The following is a 21,401-nucleotide window of genomic DNA, read 5'->3' on the forward strand; positions in this document are numbered from 1 at the left end:
CTGGATGTAGTCCTGTGGAACGGCTTGCCATGCCATTTCCACCTGGCGCCTCAGCTGGACCAGCGTTCGTGCTGGACGTGCAGACCGCGTGAGACGACGCTTCATCCAGTCCCAAACATGCTCAATGGGGGACAGATCCGGAGATCTTGCTGGCCAGGGTAGTTGACTTACACCTTCTAGAGCACATTGGGTGGCACGGGATACATGCGGACGTGCATTGTCCTGTTGGAACAGCAAGTTCCCTTGCCGGTCTAGGAATGGTAGAACGATGGGTTCGATGACGGTTTGGATGTACCGTGCACTATTCAGTGTCCCCTCGACGATCACCAGTGGTGTACGGCCAGTGTAGGAGATCGCTCCCCACACCATGATGCCGGGTGTTGGCCCTGTGTGCCTCGGTCGTATGCAGTCCTGATTGTGGCGCTCACCTGCACGGCGCAAAACACGCATACGACCATCATTGGCACCAAGGCAGAAGCGACTCTCATCGCTGAAGACGACACGTCTCCATTCGTCCCTCCATTCATGCCTGTCGCGACACCACTGGAGGCGGGCTGCACGATGTTGGGGCGTGAGCGGAAGACGGCCTAACGGTGTGCGGGACCGTAGCCCAGCTTCATGGAGACGGTTGCGAATGGTCCTCGCCGATACCCCAGGAGCAACAGTGTCCCTAATTTGCTGGGAAGTGGCGGTGCGGTCCCCTACGGCACTGCGTAGGATCCTACGGTCTTGGCGTGCATCCGTGCGTCGCTGCGGTCCGGTCCCAGGTCGACGGGCACGTGCACCTTCCGCCGACCACTGGCGACAACATTGATGTACTGTGGAGACCTCACGCCCCACGTGTTGAGCAATTCGGCGGTACGTCCACCCGGCCTCCCACATGCCCACTATACGCCCTTGCTCAAAGTCCGTCAACTGCACATACGGTTCACCTCCACGCTTTCGCGGCATGCTACCAGTGTTAAAGACTGCGATGGAGCTCCGTATGCCACGGCAAACTGGCTGACACTGACGGCGGCGGTGCACAAATGCTGCGCAGCTAGCGCCATTCGACGGCCAACACCGCGGTTCCTGGTGTGTCCGCTGTGCCGTGCGTGTGATCATTGCTTGTACAGCCCTCTCGCAGTGTCCGGAGCAAGTATGGTGGGTCTGACACACCGGTGTCAATGTGTTCTTTTTTCCATTTCCAGGAGTGTAGGTGGCGGCCTCATAGTGGTGTGGGCTGTGTGTACGTGGAATGGATTCGATCCTCTGGTCCACATGAACCGATCATTTACTGGAAATTGTTATGATCGTTTACTTAGAGACGATTTGCAGCCGTTTGCTATGGAAATTTTATGTACGACTATAACCACGTCACCTGCTACAATTGTTCGCGATTTGTATGAAGAACTTTCTGGACAATTCGAGCAAATCATTTGACAATCCATGGAACATTCATGGGACACAATCAAGATGTCATTTCGTGCACAAAATCCTGCACCGGGACATTTTCGCATTTATGGACGGCTCAATATTTCTGCTGGGAGCTTCCAACGTCTTGAATCCATGCCACGTCGAGTTGCTGCACTTCGCTGGGCAAAAAGAGGTTGGACAGGGTATTAATAGATATCTCGTGATTTTTTTCACCTCAGTGTCTCTCTCCCATTATTTGAACCATACTTTCAAATTGAGTTTCACGTTATATTGTCTACAGTGATGGCCACAACACTGATCTGATTGACAGTTTTCACTACATAAGAAAGGTAAACGATGTAGTGCCTAACAAGGACCACTCAGAATTGGCTATAACAAATAGTGCGTCAGCCCATGTGTGGGATGTATTTCAGAGATTACTTCCAAAATTTTTATTTTCCTCCTAGCAACATACTGAGCAATGACCACGAAGGTAAAATCAAGTAAATTCACGCTGATATGGTGAAGTTCCATCAGTGGCTTTCCCCATATGCTCGTAACCACACATATACAATGTACAGCGGCTTGGAATTTTCCAGTGTAAGTGTACATGTGGGAAACTGCAACGAGGGGTTGATAATACTGTACTGTCAAAATACTTTTGAACGATAAAGACAACATCAAGCGTTCGGAAATAATTGGGATGTATACGATCGCCTGTAAGCGCTGTGTAGATCTGTACCTAGATCGGTGTTTAGTGTTGAGACACATAGGTTTGTAGCAGACGAGTGAAACTGATGATTCAGGAAAGCTGACTGTTAATTATAATGATTAATAATGACATGAACCATGGACCTTGCCGTTGGTGGGGAGGCTTGCGTGCGTCAGCGATACAGATAGCCGTACCGTAGGTGCAACCACAACGGAGGGGTATCTGTTGAGAGGCCAGACAAACGTGTGGTTCCTGAAGGGGGGCAGCAACCTTTTCAGTAGTTGCAGGGGCAACAGTCTGGATGATTGACTGATCTGGCCTTGTAACACTAACCAAAATGGCCCTGCTGTTCTGGTACTGCGAACGACTGAAAGCAAGGGGAAACTACAGCCGTAATTTTTCCCGAGGGCATGCAGCTTTACTGTATGATTAAATGATGATGGCGTCCTCTGGGGTAAAATATTCCGGAGGTATAACAGTACTCCATTCGGATCTCCGGCCGGGGACTACTCAAGAGGACGTCGTTATCAGGAGAAAGAATACTGGCGTTCTACGGATCGGAGGATGGAATGTCAGATCCCTTAATCGGGCAGGTAGGTTAGAAAATTTAAAAAGGGAAATGGGTAGGTTAAAGTTAGATATAGTGGGAATTAGTGAAGTTCGGTGGCAGGAGGAACAACACTTTTGGTCAGGTGAATACAGGGTTATAAATACATAATCAAATAGGGGTAATGCAGGAGTAGGTTTAATAATGAATATAAAAATAGGAGTGCGTGTAAGCTTCTACAAACAGTATAGTGAACGCATTATTGTGGCCAAGATAGACACGGAGCACACGCCTAGTACGGTAGTACAAGTTTATATGCCAACTAACTCTGCAGATGACGAAGAAATTGATGAAATGTATGATGAGATAAAAGAAATTATTCAGGTAGTGAAGAGGGACAAAAATTTAATAGTCATGGGTGACTGGAATTCGAGAGTCGGAAAAGGGAGAGAAGGAACATAGTAGGTGAATATGGATTGGGGCTATGAAATGAAAGAGGAAGCCGCCTGGTAGAATTTTGCGCAGAGCATAACTTAATAATAGCTAACACTTGGTTCAAGAATCATGAAAGAAGGTTGTATACATGGAAGAACCCTGGAGATACTAAAAGGTATCAGATAGATTATATAATGGTAAGACAGAGATTTAGGAACCAGTTTTTAAATTGTAAAACATTTCCAGGAGCAGATGTGGACTCTGGCCACAATCTATTGGTTATGAACTCTAGATTAAAACTGAAGAAACTGCAAAAAGGTGGGAATTTAAGGAGATGGGACCTGGATAAACTGAAAGAACCAGAGGTTGTACAGAGTTTCAGGGAGAGCATAATGGAACAACTTACAGGAATGGGGGAAAGAAATACAGTAGAAGAAGAATGGGTAGCTTTGAGGGATGAAATAGTGAAGGCAGGAGAGGATCAAATAGGTAAAAAGAAGAGGGCTAGTAGAAATCCTTGGGTAACAGAAGAAATATTGAATTTAATTGATGAAAGGAGTAAATATAAAAATGCAGTAAATGAAGCAGGCAAAAAGGAATACAAACGTCTCAAAAATGAGATCGACAGGAAGTGCAAAATGGCTAAGCAGCGATGGCTAGAGGGAAAATGTAAGGATGTAGGGGCTTATCTCACTAGGGGTAAGATAGATACTGCCTACAGGAAAATTAAAGAGACCTTTGGAGAAAGGAGAACCACTTGCATGAATATCAAGAGCTCAGATGGAAATCTACTTCTAAGCAAAGAAGGAAAAGCAGAAAGATGGAAGGAGTATATAGAGGGTCTATGCAAGGGCGATGTACTTGAAGACAGTATTATGGAAATGGAAGAGGATGTAGATGAAGATGAAATGGGAGATATGATACTGCGTGAAGAGTTTGACAGAGCACTGAAAGACCTGAGTCGAAACAAGGCCCCTGGAGTAGACAACATTCCATTGGAACTACTGACGGCCTTGGGAGAGCCAGTCCTGACAAAACTCTACCATCTGGTGAGCAAGATGTATGAGACAGGCGAAATACCCTCAGACTTGAAGAAGAATATAATAATTCCAATCCCAAAGAAAGCAGGTGTTGACAGATGTGAAAATTACCGAACTATCAGTTTAATAATTCACAGATGCAAAATACTAACGCGAATTCTTTACAGACGAATGGAAAAACTAGTAGAAGCCGACCTTGGGGAAGATCAGTTTGGATTCCGTAGAAATGTTGGAACCCGTGAGTCAAAACTGACCCTACGACTTACCTTAGAAGAAAGATTAAGGAAAGGCAAACCTACGTTTCTAGCATTTTTAGACTTGGAGAAAGCTTTTGACAATGTTGATTGGAATACTCTCTTTCAAATTCCGAAGGTGGCAGGTGTAAACTACAGGGAGCGAAAGGCTATTTACAATTTGTACCGAAAGCAGATGGCAGTTATAAGAGTCGAGGGGTATGAAATGGAAGCAGTGGTTGGGAAGGGAGTGAGACAGGGTTTTAGCCTATCCTCGATGTTATTCGATCTGTATATTGAGCAAGCAATAAAGGAAACAAAAGAAAAGTTCGGAGTAGGTATTAAAATCCATGGAGAGGAAATAAAAACTTTGAGGTTCGCCGATGACATTGTAATTCTGTCAGAGACAGCAAGGGACTTGGAAGAGCAGCAATGGCAATGGCAAGGAAAGCGTTTCTGAAGAAGAAAAAATTTGTTAACGTCGAGTATAGATTTAAATGTCAGGAAATCGTTTCTGAAAGTATTTGTATGGAGTGTAGCCATGTATGGAAGTGAAATATGGACGATAAATAGTTTAGACAAGAAGAGAATAGTAGCTTTCGAAATGTGGTGCTACAGAAGAATGCTGAAGATTAGATGCGTAGATCACATAACTAATGAGGAAGTATTGAATAGAATTGGGGAGAAGAGGAACTTGTGGCACAACTTGACTAGAAGAAGGGATCGGTTGGTAGAACATGTTATGAGACATTGAGGGATCACCAATTTAGTATTGGAGGGCAGCGTGGAGGGTAAAAATCGTAGAGGGAGACCAAGAGATGAATACACTAAGCAGATTCAGAAGGATGTAGGTTGCAGTAGGTACTGGGAGATGAAGAAGCTTGCACAGGATAGAGTAGCATGGAGAACTACATCAAACCAGTCTCAGGACTGAAGACCACAACAACAACAACAATGGCAAATCACGCCTACCATACAGCTAGGAAAGATGAAAAGTTGAATTTTTGTTACTCATATAAAATTTTAAATGAAGAACCTGGTTTACTAGCAAACTGTTTAAAAGACTTTCTAAACTGTGAAACACCGAAAATTGTATTTGGTGTGGAAAAATCAAATTCCAGACTAGGAAAATTCATCAGTAAAAGAGATAGTGAAAATAATATGCGACCCAAGAAATAACAAAGCAGCGAGGGAAGATGGCACGAAATGAGTGAACATAGACATAAGATATTTCACAAATAATGTTCACGCAATCCTTCCTGGCACCTACAGATATCGGATAAAAGTTCCTGACGATTCACAATGCGCTCTAATCCATCCTACTGCATAATAAAAGAGATAACATAGCCACACATTACTGGAATGTTGGCAATTTTTTACCTTTTCTAATGTTACTCAACAGAGAAGAAAATCTGGCAAACCATCTACACCGAAGAGCCAAAGAATCTGGTATAGGCATCCGCATTCAAATACCGAAAAAAATGGTTCAGATGGCTCTGAGAACTATGGGACTTCTTAACATCGGAGGTCATCAGTCCCATAGAACTTAGAACTACTTAATTCTAACTAACCTAAGGACATCACACAAATCGATGCCCGCAGAAGGATTCGAACCAGCGACCGTAGTGGGCGCGCGGTTCCAGACTAAAGCGCCTAGAACCACTCGGCCACCCCGGCCGGCAAGAAATTAATTGCACAACTTGGTTAAAAGAAGGGATTGGGTGATTGGAGGCACCCTGACACGTCAAGGAACAGTTAATTTGGTAATGGAGGGTGTAAAGCTACAAAAATGTTTCCTGCCTCACGACATTTTACCAACCAGCATAATAGGTGAGAACACGCAAATTAATTACGGTGTAATAAGGATTTATTATGTCAAAATGTACAGAGCCATTTGAACCATTTGATTAATTTCTGCCGCGCGGGATTAGCCGAGCGGTCTAGGGCGCTGCAGTCATGGACTGTACGGCTGGTCCCGGCGGAGGTTCGAGTCCTCCCTCGGGCATGGGTGTGTGTGTTTGTCCTTAGGATAATTTAGGTTAAGTAGTGTGTAAGCTTAGGGACTGATGACCTTAGTAGTTAAGTCCCATAAGATTTCACACACATTTGAACATTGTTTTTGATTAATTTCTTTTCCGTTAGTTCGATTTTGTACCTCCTCATTATCACTCTATCCTTCTAATATCAACATTCCTCTACATCATCATATTTCAAAAGCTTCTATACTATTCTTGTCTGAATTGCCGTATTACTGCCATACAAGGCTACACTATAGAGAAATACCGTCAGAAAAGACTTCCTAACACTTAAATTTATATTAGATATTAACAAATTTCTCTTTTTCAGAAATTATTTCCCTGCTACAGCCACTCTGCATTTTATATCCTCTCTACTTCGGCCACCACCAGTTATTTTGTTGCTCTACTTTCCTCTTGTCATTTCTGTTGTAACACCCTCGTGCAGCATAAACTGCGCTGTAGTCTGTGTAAGTTTATGCCACCTCTTTCCTCCATTAGCACTGCGAGCGTAGTTTATAATTGATTTGAAGCTACTGTTATACAGTTTTTGTATTTATAAATTCCCTTCGCGGAACTAAGCATAATGATAGGTCATTGTATAACATCGTTATTTCGTATCTGTACATAAAAATATTTTTCTTTTTTCGGTCAGTGTTCTTACTACACCTGGAAATCATATTCTACTTCAGCCGCAGCATGCTGTGGTTTCTCATGTTGCCCATAGAGTCAGTCGTTGCCCGTTCTCAATCATAACGACGCACTCGGACAGGCTGTGTTAAGTAACAACCCTGCTTATTATGCTGGGCGGCAGGAGGAATTTGTCCTGATGAAGTTTGCGCAAGCATAAAATGATAATACTTTATTGCAAGGACACCGGATGAGGCACCGCCACACTAGCATTGGAAGTGTGGGAATTTTTAAATCAAAGGATTACTGAAAGATGGATCGTTGCACTGGACCAAATGATTCAGCCTTACAATACTAGCCTCCAAGGTCACCGGACATGGCTGTATGTGATTATTTCTTTTATAAAAGACTTTTCTGATATACCTCCGTTACCAACAACACTGAATGAACTGAGACATCACATAACAGCAGCTGTGTAAGCTGTAACTCAAGACACGCTCGCTGCAGTGTGGGAACAGTTTGAACACAGCATTGATATATGCCGTGCATCTCAAGGAGGGCACGTTGAACATCTATGTAAAGGTATGACAAAAAAAGGTTTCGAGTTTCTCGTTCATCAAAAAACAAAATTTGTTGTATATGTTTATTAGTTTCAGAAATATAGATGTGCCAAATCGGATGATTGTTTTTGATACACACTATGTACTCACTCCCCTCTATAAGCCTTAGAAGTTTGTAAAGGGAATTTACGAACACCGTGTAAATTTGACGCCCATCTTCCTCAATCATTGAGACTTTTTCCTCCCTTAAAAAATTATAAAAAGCAGTATTGCATATTTTATATCAACAATACAACAACATTAATTCGTCAAAAGTTTGTTTCGTACCGTTTGAAAACTGTAGGTACAAACGAGGTGAAAACGGAAAACTAGCAAATTGGCAAAGTATCAGAATCATGGAAAAATCAAGAAACATGAACAATGTTAATTAAAAGGATAATAATAATAATAATAATAATAATAATAATAATAATAATAATAATAATAATGCATTGACTGCAACGCACAGGCTACGCATTGTCGGTTTGTTACATCTTATCTACGCCATTAGCACATTTTCTCTACAGCTTTATAGATTTTCCTAATGGTATTAAAACCTGCTTTCAGGGACTGTATCGTTATACAACATGACCTACCGTGCAGCCTTCAGCCTGGAAAATAAACACTATCGCCAGTCGTGTTTGAACCGATGAAGTTGTGAACGAGACGCCAGTTCACCAGCTGCACTGTACTAGAACAGCAATATATGCAGGGAAAGGTGTGTCATGTTTTTAGTGTTGAATTATTCAGAGTGTCGTAGTGGCGCATCAGCAGACGCGTCGGCTGCTGTTAGGGGACTTTTAACCGAAGTGTGGAGCCGCATGAGTTATGTTTTTATAATGCTTGTCAGGACACAAAACCGCTATGAATGTAAACGTACAGACAACCCAGTTTGTTTGAACTGCTTGAGTTTCCAAGCATAATATAAAGTTTCCTAACACTTGACCAAAGTTTGATTCCCTAATTGACTGCTTGTGTCACGTACAGGGTAGTGTCTGTCCTGGAAGAAAAACCATCACGTCAGATGAATGTGTTCTCCATTAATGGATTCATAACCAAAGTGATAAAGAGTGCATTTCATATACGTTAATGGTTCTGATAATTCCCTGAAAGCACGAAGACAAAGTTTTGGAATATTTACTCTATGATGTCTCACATGGAAGGCATTGACTTCCCTACCCCATATGAGGCAGGCAATCCTTTAAAACGCAGGACTGCAACCTAGTCTGCATCAACATATATCCCCTTCCTCCATCTCCACGCCGGCCGCTGTGGCCGAGCGGCTCTAGGCGCTTCAGTCCGGAACCGCGCTGCTGCTACGATCGCAGGTTCGAATCCTGCCTCGGCCATGAAAGTGAGTGATGTCCTTAGGTTAGTCAGGTTTAAGTAGTTCTAAGTCTAGGAGACTGATGACCTCAATGTTAAGTCCCGTAGTGCTTAGAGCCATTTGAACCATTTCATATTCCGTCACATCGGGAATAACTGACTCCCCTTACTGAACCAGGATTTCATCCTGACCCATCCACATCCACATAAGTATAGCCCTAGTCATCCTAACCTCTCCGTACATCACAGCCCAACTTTCATAACCAGCCTCAATTCACGCAGTTATACCTCACATGTCCTTCTCACACCCCACCTTAGGCTCTTCACCCCTATTCATCTCTACACATTGTTGGGTTGAAGAACAGGAAAACAGTAACATCGATGCTGTAACTTGATCTTGCCCTCGCCAACTCCAACATCTCTCCCTCCCCTCCTGCCACCCGCAACAACGAAAATAATTGACAGCCATCGCCCCCTCTTTTCCAGAGGTAGCAGAAATACGCTCATAAGCAATGTCACTTCACACATTTCTTCATCATTGGGTTGCTCAATAAGTAACTAACTTCACCATACATTTGTAATTATAACCAATAGCTGTAGATTGACGGCCAGGCCACAGAAACCTTATACTTCAATATGAGGAATGTAAATAAAAAGTACTTCCTACCATTGTTTGTGCCCATTGATCTTGAAAAAGCCTATGATCAATTATTGCATTCCAGCCTCCAGATATACACACTTCCAGTTTGCTATGCTCACCTTAATTAATCCTTCTCTTCCAATCGTTCAGTCCTACAGTGTCTGTATGCAAACTCCTATAAGTGTGCATAATACGAGGTGTGTCCACCCTTTCCCTTTATGAAGGCTGAAACTCTTCTGGGGACACTTTCAGTGAGGCTTCTGAATGTCTGTCGATGAATGGTAGCCCATTCTTCCTCAAGAGCCGAAACCAAAGAAGGTTGTAATTACTTACTTGTTTATTTATTTACTTCATTATTAATTTATTCTTCACAGTTACATCTTATTATCTGAAAAGCTAAAATACGTTCAAAAATGGTTCAAATGGCTCTGAGCAATATGGGACTCAACTGCTGTGGTCATCAGTCCCCTAGAACTTAGAACTACTTAAACCTAACTAACCTAAGGACATCACACACATCCATGCCCGAGGCAGGATTCGAACCTGCGACCGTAGCAGTCGCACGGTTCCGGACTGCGCGCCTAGAACCGCGAGACCACCGCGGCCAGCAAGCTAAAATACGTCATACAATTCTAGGATAATTATAAATTTAAGAACCTTCAACATCGTAGCGCGTCAGCAATCGTTGGTTAATATATTAAAAAACTAGAAACCTGCCTCGATTGCGAAAAAAGCACCTAGTGTTAACCTAGGTTTCGGCGTAGATAACTACACCTTCTTCAGAACAATAAAACGCACAAGTGCCTAAGAAGACCTTTGTCAATGATTAAAAGAACAACATAGCTATACATTTATAAACGAAAAAAAGGAAAACACAAACAGTACATATGTACAAAGTCGAAACCACTACTTAACTTAATGGTGTACGCACCACCTCACACCGGCCTATGTTCGATGGGCCATGACCCGCCATAAACTGCAGCTACAAATGGTCGCTCACTTACAAGCCCGACCCGCTACCTATGCACATGCGCAAGACAAGGGACGTTACTTGACTGCGCATGTGCATATGAATACGAGAAAGTTTATACATGGGTTGGGGCTAAATAGCCCATATATTCCCAACCGTGGATCAACGTATATCAAAACATGGAATGGACAGAATAAGTCACGAGCTAAATAGGAGACGAAACCTAAAAATAGCAGCACACGGTTGCTTATGCTTGGAAAGAAACATATATGAAGCTACCTATGACAACAGGAGGAACTTTTAAAAACTATTCATTAAACCAATAGTTAGCCTGGGGGGAGGGGGGGGGGGCTGAGGGGACGTAATCTAAAGACGTCGTGGTAATAAAGATATTGGGATAAAACATGAGGTGTTCAACGGGCTAAAATCACCTTCATCGTAAAAGGAAAATGAGGTGCATATACATTATTTCGGCTTGTTTCCGACATAAATACCGGATCATTCTGCTACTTACAGTACGCTGCGTCGATCACATGGCCTGCCATACGCTAGGTTATCCTTTACACTAGAGTTCCTGGCTATTAGTTCTTCAGTTCTTGTTGTGCCTCTTAAGATTTGGTTCCCTTAACCCTATCACTTACCTTACACATTTCCACAGGGCCCCTTTACCTGTTCCTTAACTCAAAACACCATGGAACTTATGAATGGAGCTTGAATGGCGTGTACAGGTACAGCTGCCCATGCAGCTTCAACACGATACCACAGTTCAGCAAGAGTAGTGACTGGCGTATTGTGACGAGCCAGTTGCTAGGCCACCATTGACCAGACGTTTTCAATTGGTGAGAGATCTGGAGAATGTGCTGGCCAGGGCAGCAGTCGAACATTTTCAGTATCCAGAAAGGCTCGTACAGGACCTGCAACATGCGGTCGTGCATTATCCTGCTGAAATGTAGGGTTTCGCAGGGATCGAATGAAGGGTAGAGCCACGGGTCGTAACACATCTGAAATGTAACGTCCAGTGTTCAAAGTGCCGTCAATGTGAACAAGAGGTGACCGAGACGTGTAACCAATGGCACCCCATGCCATCACGCCGGATAATACCCCAGTATGGCGATGACGAATACACGCTTCCAATGTGCGTTCATCGCGATGTCGCCAAACAGGGATGTGACCATCATGATGCTGTAAACATAACCTGGATTCATCCGAAAAATGACGTTTTGCCATTCGTGCACCCAGGTTCGTCGTTGAGTACACCATCGCAGGGGCTCCTGTTTGTGATGCAGCGTCACGGGTAACCACAGCCATGGTCTCGGAGCTGATAGTCCATGCTGCTGCAAACGTCGTCGAACTGTTCGTGCAGATGTAGTTGTCTTGCAAAGGTCCCCATCTGTTGACTCAGGGATCGAGACGTGGCTGCACGATCCGTTACAGCCATGCGTATAAGATGCCTGTCATCTCGACTGCTAGTGATACGAGGCCGTTGGGATCTTGCACGGAGTTCCGTATTACCCTCCTGAACCCACCGATTCCATATTCTGCTAACAGTCATTCGATCTCGACCAACGAGAGCAGCAATGTCGCGATACGATAAACCGAAATCGCGATAGGCTACAACCGATCTTTATCAAAGTCAGAAACGTGATGGTACGCATTTCTCCTCCTTACACGAGGCATCACAACAACGTTTCACCAGGCAACGCCGGCCAACTGCTGTTTGTGTATGAGAAATCGGTTGGAAACTTTCCTCATTTCAGCACGTTATAGTTGTCGCCACCGGCGCTAATCTTGTGTGAAAGCTCTGAAAAGCTAACCATTTCAATATCACAGCATCTTCTTCCTGTCGGTTAAATTTCGCGTCTGTAGCACGTCATCTTCGTGGTGTAGTAATTTGAATGGCCAGTAGTGTACACACATCAAAAAATGTTTTGCATCACCTCGTTTCTGAGAGTTCCGGAACCTGAACAGAAAGTTGAAATAGAGCATAACCATCATTTCCGCCTTTTTTATTGCTCATGAAACCCACACATTGCATGTTGTACCACCATGCAGCGAGACCTTCAGTGGTGGTCGTCCAGATTGCTGTACACACCGATGCCTCTAATACCTAGTATCACGTACTCTTGCATTCATGCACGCCTGTATTCGTCGCAGCATGTTATCCACTAGTTCATCAAGGAACTGTTGGTCCAGATTGTTCCACTTCTCAACGGAGATTCGCCTTAGATCCCTCAGAGTGGGTGGTGGGTCACGTCGTCCACAAACAGCCCTTTCCAATCTATCCCAGGCATGTTAGATAGGGTTCATGTCTCGAGAATATGCTGCCTCTTCTAGTCGAGCGATGTCGTTATCCTGAAGGAAGTCATTTACAATATGTGCACGATGGGGGCACGAATTGTCGTCATGAAGACGAATGCCTCGCCAATATGCTGGCGATATGGTTGCACTATCGGTCAGAGAATGGCATTTAAGTATCGTACAGCCATTGTGGCTCCTTCCATGACCACCAGCAGCGCACGTCTGTCCCACATAATACCACCCAAAAACAGCAGGGAACCTCCACCTTGGTGCACTCGCTGGACAGTGTGTGTAAGGCGTTCAGCCTGGCCGGGTTTCCTCCAAACGCGTCTCCGACGATTGTCTGGTTGATGGCATATGCAACACTGATCGGTGAATAGAACATGATGCTAATCCTGAGCGGTCCATTCGGCATGTTGCTGGGCCCATCTGTACCGCGCTGCATGGTGTCGTGGTTGCAAAGATGGACCTCGCCATGGACGTCGAGAGAAAAGTTGCGCACCATGCAGCCTATTGCGCACAGTTTGAGTCATAACACGACGTCCTGTGGCTGCACGATAAGCATTATTCAACACTGTGGCGTTGCTGTCAGGGTTCCTCCGAGCCATAATCCGTAGGTAGCGGCCATCCACTGCAATAGTAGCCCTTGGGCAGCCTCAGCGAGGCATGTAATCGACAGTTCCTGTCTCCCTGTATCTCCACCATGTCCGAACAACATCGCTTTGGTTCACTCCGAGACGCCTGGACACTCCCCTTGTTGACAGCCCTTCCTGGAACAAAGTAAGCCGGCCGCTGTGGTCGAGCGGCTCTAGGCCCTTCAGTCTGGAATCGCGCGACCGCTACGGTCGCAGGTTCGAATCCTGCCTCAGGCATGGGTGTGTGTGATGTCCTTAGGTTAGTTAGGTTTAAGTTGTTCTAAGTTCTAGGGGACTGATGACTTCAGATGTTAAGTCCCATAGTGCTCAGAGCCATTTGAATCATTTTGAACAAAGTTACAACGCGGACGCAATCGAACCGCGGTATTGACGTTCTAGGCATGGTTGAACTACAGACAACACGAGCCGTGTACCTCCTTCTTGGTCGAATGACTGGAACTGATCGGCTGTCGGACCCCTCCGCCCCCCCCCCCCCCCCCCCCGCCGCCTCACCCCTATCCCCCGTCTAATAAGCACTGTTCATGCATGGTTGTTTACATCTTTGGGAGGGTTTAGTGACATCTCTAAACAGTCAAAGTGACTGTGTCTGTGTTACAATATCCACAGTCAACGTCTATCTTTAGGGGATCTGGGAACCCATGTGATGCAAAACTTTTTTTGATGTGTGTATTACACTTACGCGCGCGCACACGCACACGCACACACACACACACAAACACACACACACACACACACACACACACACACACAAAGAGAGAGAGAGAGAGAGAAAGATAAAAAAAATGTTCAATTGTGTGCGAAATCGTATGGGACTGAACTGCTAAGGTCATCAGTCCCTAAGCTTACACACATTATCCTAAGGACAAACACACACACCCATGCCCGAGGGAGGAGTCGAACCTCCGCCGGGCCCAGCCGCACAGAGAGAAAGATAAAAGTAAAGAAAATTCAAATACGGCTCCAAACTCATTCAGGAACAAATGAATGCCGACGGGATTAGGACATACAACATCGTTTACGTCACGTTTTTAGAAGTAAAAAGACCTTTCTTAAACCAAAATTGTACAATATACCGTTAACATGTGGGTGTAGTGCTCTCAGAACGCGGAAGAAGAAGGATTTGTCACAACAAAGCGTGTGAAACCGTGTGACCGCTACGGCAGGTTCGAATTCTGCCTCGGGCATGGTGTGTGTGATGTCCTTAGGTTAGTTAGGTTTAAGTAGTTCGATGACCACAGCAGTTAAGTCCCATAGCGCTCAGAGCCATTTTTTTCCCACCATAATCACGTCTTGAAAATCAAGGGAGATGTTGACTCGCTGATAAAATTCATGTTTATGTCGTTTGGTTTGCAGATGACAAGCAATCAGTGCAGGACACCATACAGATGGTCCTGCGAAACCGTATAATGTACAATCAAGGGAAGAACAGAAACGAACAAAAAATGTCTTCAGGCCTCATTTTGTTAGATGAGTTACAACCTAAAATAAGTTCACTTTTAATAGTTTTTTAATACACGAAACCCACTGATGATGGCACTGAGGTGCCGAAACATGTTTGGGTAACAATAGAAAACAGTGTTTTCTATAGAAGGTGGCATCTATATCCAATAAATATAGTCTTCGAAGCCACTAGGTGCCAACAGGAAGAAACAACACGACCCTTCGTATAGCGACGCGCCATGCGATTAGCTTATTGACGTAGCGCTCAGTGTGATTCGTCTCGTTAGTTCACAGCTGTTTGTTTAGAAAGGTGAGTCGCCTGGCGTGTCGCGAGGTACCTAGTCGACAAGCGAGGCGCGTCTGGTGTGGTCGCAGCCTCATTCTGTTGATGGGAAGACAAGTCTTGACGCTATGCCGCGTTTAACACCGTGTGGTTGCAGCGTAGAACACATCGTCGCGCGCCAGCTCTGACAGACTGAGACCATTCAAGTGGGAAAATCAATGACGTCACCTTTTCTATTTAGTTACTATTTACTATGAGTATGGATAGTATAAGAGTATTCCAAATGCAGAGAAGTGTTTATATTTTCTTAGAAGACGTCAGCAATCCTCACAGGACCAGCATAGCGTAATTTTCGCAGTAATATCTTCTCTTCTGTGTGTTCCATAGGTAATTAGAAATACTGAAATACCATGTTGCATTCGGGTCGGTGATGTACTGGACACAATATCCAGTTACAGTTTCGTATGGCGAATTTATATGCTGTTAAGTGTACAATTGTTTTTTGAATGTTTTAATTAATCTTCATAATACTGAATTACCATATTGCATTCGGGTCGGTGGTGTACAGGACACAATATCCAGTTACAGTTTCGTATGGCGAATTTATATGCTGTTAAGTGTACAATTGTCTTGCTGAACGTTTTAATTATTCTTCATAATACACAGGATAACATAATTTAAGCGCCAGGCTGTGATACAGTGCATGACACTCCACTGCCAACGCTTAGCGTGTCGAAACCAAGACAGAAGCTAAGCGTAGGTCGAAAATGCTCTAAAATGATAACGTTAGGACTGCATGAGCCCAAATCGGTACTGATGAACACACCCAGATTGTCTTACTCAGCAACACTAAATCAAATAGAGTCCACAGTCAAAGCCCAGATTGCGATGGTGTAAGTTGGTTGTGGTATTAAGAATTCGAAATGCTGTAGCTATATTGTGCTAGTGCATGACGATTCCGCAATCTGCAGAATCCAGTGAACCGAGATCTGCTTTGTAATGCTGCAGCACAACTGTTGCCAAACTACACTTCCACTTGAGTGCGCTGTCACACAACGGGTACTGCATGCACCATGCGCATCAGCAGTAACTAATAAAGCGGCAAGGTCACTACCAGGTTCTAGGCAATATAATTAAGATAAGACTGGCTTCTATTACGATAACTATGGACTATTTCCAACACAGAATTGATTTGGTGTTAGGAATCACAAGTTAAAGCTTACGTAAATTTTTAACGATAAAACTTCCAAGCCACCAACTGATTCTGGAGAGGGAAGCAATGGAGCCAGGTAGCTGCGTCACTATACTCGAATCTCTCCACCAGCTAACGACCGATGATGGAGAACTTGTGTATTTGTCGCTCATGAGGACTCACGAAGAAGTGAAGTTTATGAGGACTATTGTCTCCAGACTCTCTCGCACAATGGGTGTTTGTGTCTTCGATTCATTCATCATGCTACATTAGGTTTTAATACCATTTCATGGTAGCTGTTACTTGGAAAATTATTGAATCTCTCCAGATAACATGGCGAGAGCCAGACGCTCTATGCCTATAAGCCTTGAATGTTTCAGTAATTCTCCGTAGTAAACAGGAAATAAGTTATGGGTTAAAGCTGGTTCTGCTATGCTTTTGATATAAAATTGATATGCTAATTAATTATGTTGATCAATTAAACAGCCCTTCCCCACCCCCTTAACCTATTCTTATGCTAATTCATTTATGACCCCTTGGGGATAATCAGTCCTGCTGAAAAAGCGCCCCACCCCTCCCCCTCCTCCTCTCCCCACCCCTCTGGGAAAAGGGTCACTTCTTTGGTAACTTCGTCCCCAGTTCTGAACCTTTATTCCTTCTTGGGAAATCCCCCAGTCCTCCCCTCCCGCCTCCCACTTCCTCCCTCCCCTCTACCACTGAGAAATTGGAGGGAAAAGCCTCTGTCTGTGTTGGAGAGGAAGGTTCTCATCACACGAAATTTAAATCGATGCTAATAATGTATTGTTCAATCCAGCTTTCATATTCCTTATTTAATCAGTTTGCAGGAGACAGGACGCCCTCCACTTGGGTAAAGCTCACGTCTGCACTCCCCATCCCCATGATGTAATAACTGTAAATGCCAAGGAATGGAAGGAAGGATGATTTATTAAATGCCACTTTTGGTCTCCAGCGTGTGTGTCTGCTCCAAGCGCACGCATCTTCATGCTGTAGAGGTCAGGCCGCATCTTCTAGGTGCAGTCAGCTCTGAGTAAGAAACACTGTTACTGCTCCGTATCGGGACTGCTTGCAGCTGACAATGACTGTGTCACTGCCACGTGCTGGCCATAGCCCATGCAACACAAGCGATTGTGAAGGCAGCCCAATGGATAATGAGTAGTCGTTCACAATACAGTTGGCCAGAGGGCACTGCGGGCGCTGCCGTCAAGACTACATGGCCAGCCTGCATTTTAATCTCCTTGAGGAATTCGTGATACTGTATGTCGGCCTACTTTGTTCTTACTGCCTTGATCAATGCATCAGATGACAACATACCTTTGGTAAATGATACCTGGGGAAGTCATATTTGTGTCTGGCCTCAGAACATGTGCACTATATTAAGTGGTTATTTCCTGTTGGACAAAGCAGAGGATGGCGGTGTCCTTTGATATTTGATACCTGGGAAATTCTCACCAAACCACCTCCCCTCTCTCTCAAGTGATTACTTCCTGTTGTTAAAACATCTGTGCCCCAAACTCGTACACTAAGGTGTTCTCCTTGAACATTGTGTTCCTATTGTCTCATGCTGAATCAGTGAAGGTATATGCAAGTAAATGCCACCCTCACCCCCAGTCGACTTCATTCTGCTCTGGTCTCTGATTACGTCCAGTTGTCCTCCTTAGTGCATTGAATTTTCGATAGTGACGTACCATGAAGCGGTTAGCAGCAGCAGACAGCAGCAGCGCCAGTGGAAAACGCCCTAGGCAGGGAGAATTACTGCGTAAATACATATAAACATATACTCAAATCGATAACTGCAAGATTTTCTTTTTTAACAGTTTAGTCACTAAGAATTTAATAGTATTGAATACATACCTTCTTCTTACTGTTTCAGCAAATATCTACCAAATCGTGGATCAGCTGGAAGCTGAGAGGTAGCAGCAGCAACAGCAGCAGCAGCAGAAGCAGCAGCAGCAACAGCAACAGCATCATCGTAAGTGTATATATTTTTCTTATTTGTAGTACTGTGTAGTACTGCAAAGGTATATTCATTAAATATATATCTTTCTTTCTAAAATTTCATTATAGTGTTGTCTGAGACATATTTGTTGCTGTAGATGATTTCGAGGAAGAGGAGCAGGGAGGGGTAGAGGCTGTATTGCCTTCCTCATCACAGCTATCATGTAAGTGAATATTTTTTTAAAAAATCTCAGTTTGGTGTGTGTATATGTTTTCATTTTGTTAAATCAATATGTTTCAGGTGATTTCGGCCTGCTGGATCTACGGACCCATGGTACGACGCGAAAGAATAGTGACATGCTGAAATGAGTGGATGAGATGGAGAGAGAGCTGTGTCGCCATGAGACATGCCAGAGGTGGTTCCCAGTGACCTGAGGGATATGTCATAGAGCCAGAGCAATATAGGCAATTGCCATACATGGTTATGCTGCTTCCATATAATCAGTGTTGTAAGACGTCACGCCCCCCCATGAACCATGGACCTTGCCGTTGGTGGGGAGGCTTGCGTGCCTCAGCGATACAGATAGCCGTACCGTAGGTAGAACCACAACGGAGGGGTATCTGTTGAGAGGCCAGACAAACTTGTGGTTCCTGAAGAGGGGCAGCAGCCTTTTCAGTAGTTGCAAGGGCAACAGTCTGGGTGATTGACTGATATGGCCTTGTAACAATAACCAAAACGGCCTTGCTGTTCTGGTACTGCGAACGGCTGAAAGCAAGGGGAAACTACGGCCGTAATTTTTCCCGAGGGCATGCAGCTTTACTGTATGATTAAATGATGATGGTGTCCTCTTGGGTAAAATATTCCGGAGGTAAAATAGTCCCCCATTCGGATCACCGGGCGGGGACTATCCAAGAGGCTGTCGTTATCAGGAGAAAGAAAACTGGCGTTCTATGGATCGGAGCGTGGAATGTCAGATCCCTTAATCGGGCAGGTAGGTTAGAAAATTTAAAAAGGGAAATGGATAGGTTAAAGTTAGATATAGTGGGAATTAGTGAAGTTCGGTGGCAGGAGGAACAAGACTTCTGGTCAGGTGACTACAGGGTTATAAACACAAAGTCAAATAGGGGTAATGCAGGAGTAGGTTTAATAATGAATAGGAAAATAGGAATGCAGGTAAGCTACTACAAACAGCATAGTGAACGCATTATTATGGCCAAGATAGATACGAAGCCCACAGCTACTACAGTAGTACAAGTTTATATGCCAACTAGCTCTGCAGATGACGAAGAAATTGAAGAAATGTATGCTGAAATAATAGAAATTATTCAGATAGTGAAGGGAGACGAAAATTTAATAGTCATGGGTGACTGGAATTCGAGTGTAGGGAAAGGGAGAGAAGGAAACGTGGTAGGTGCATATGGATTGGGGCTAAGAAATGAAAGAGGAAGCCGCCTGGTAGAATTTTGCACAGAGCATAACTTAATCATAGCTAACACTTGGTTTAAGAATCATGATAGAAGGTTGTATACATGGAAGAACCCTGGAGATACTAAAAGGTATCAGATAGATTATATAATGGTAAGACAGAGATTTAGGAACCAGGTTTTAAATTGTAAGACATTTCCAGGGGCAGATGTGGACTCTGACCACAATCTATTTGTTATGACCTGTATATTAAAACTGAAGAAACTGCAAAAAGGTGGGAATTTAAGGAGATGGGACCTGGATAAACTGAAAGAACCAGTGGTTGTACAGAGTCTCAGGGAGAGCATAAGAGAACAATTGACAGAAATGGGGGAAAGAAATACAGTAGAAGAAGAATGGGTAGCTTTGAGGGATGAAGTAGTGAAGGCAGCAGAGGATCAAGTAGGTAAAAAGACGAGGGCTAGTAGAAATCCTTGGGTAACAGAAGAAATATTGAATTTAATTGATGAAAGGGGAAAATATGAAAATGCAGTAAATGAAGCAGGCAAAAAGGAATACAAACGTCTCAAAAATGAGATCGACAGGAAGTGCAAAATGGCTAAGCAGCGATGGCTAGAGGACAAATGTAAGGATGTAGAGGCTTATCTCACTAGGGGTAAGATAGATATTGCCTACAGGAAAATTAAAGAGACCTTTGGAGATAAGAGAAACACTTGTATGAACATCAAGAGCTCAGATGGAAACCCAGTTCTAAGCAAAGAAGGGAAAGCAGAAAGGTGGAAGGAGTATATAGAGGGTCTATACAAGGGCGATGTACTTGAGGACAACATTATGGAAATGGAAGAGGATGTAGATGAAGATGAAATGGGAGATACGATACTGCGTGAAGAGTTTGACAGAGCACTGAAAGACCTGAGTCGAAACAAGGCCCCCGGAGTAGACAACATTCCATTGGAACTACTGACGGCCTTGGGAGAGCCAGTCCTGACAAAACTCTACCATCTGGTGAGCAAGATGTATGAAACAAGCGAAATACCCTCAGACTTGAAGAAGAATATAATAATTCCAATCCCAAAGAAAGCAGGTGTTGACAGATGTGAAAATTACCGAACAATCAGTTTAATAAGCCACAGCTGCAAAATACTAACACGAATTCTTTACAGACGAATGGAAAAACTAGTAGAAGCCGACCTCGGGGAAGATCAGTTTGGATTCCGTAGAAATACTGGAACACGTGAGGCAATACTGACCTTACGACTTATCTTAGAAGAAAGATTAAGGAAAGGCAAACCTACATTTCTAGCATTTGTAGACTTAGAGAAAGCTTTTGACAATGTTGACTGGAATACTCTCTTTCAAATTCTAAAGGTGGTAGGGGTAAAATACAGGGAGCGAAAGGCTATTTACAATTTGTACAGAAAGCAGATGGCAGTTATAAGAGTCGAGGGACATGAAAGGGAAGCAGTGGTTGGGAAGGAAGTAAGACTGGGTTGTAGCTTCTCCCCGATGTTATTCAATCTGTATATTGAGCAAGCAGTAAAGGAAACAAGAAAAATTCGGAGTAGGTATTAAAATCCATGGAGAAGAAAGAAAAACTTTGAGGTTCGC

This window comes from Schistocerca piceifrons, chromosome X, assembly GCF_021461385.2.
Source record: "Schistocerca piceifrons isolate TAMUIC-IGC-003096 chromosome X, iqSchPice1.1, whole genome shotgun sequence".
In the NCBI taxonomy this organism is placed as follows: Eukaryota; Metazoa; Arthropoda; class Insecta; order Orthoptera; family Acrididae; genus Schistocerca; species Schistocerca piceifrons.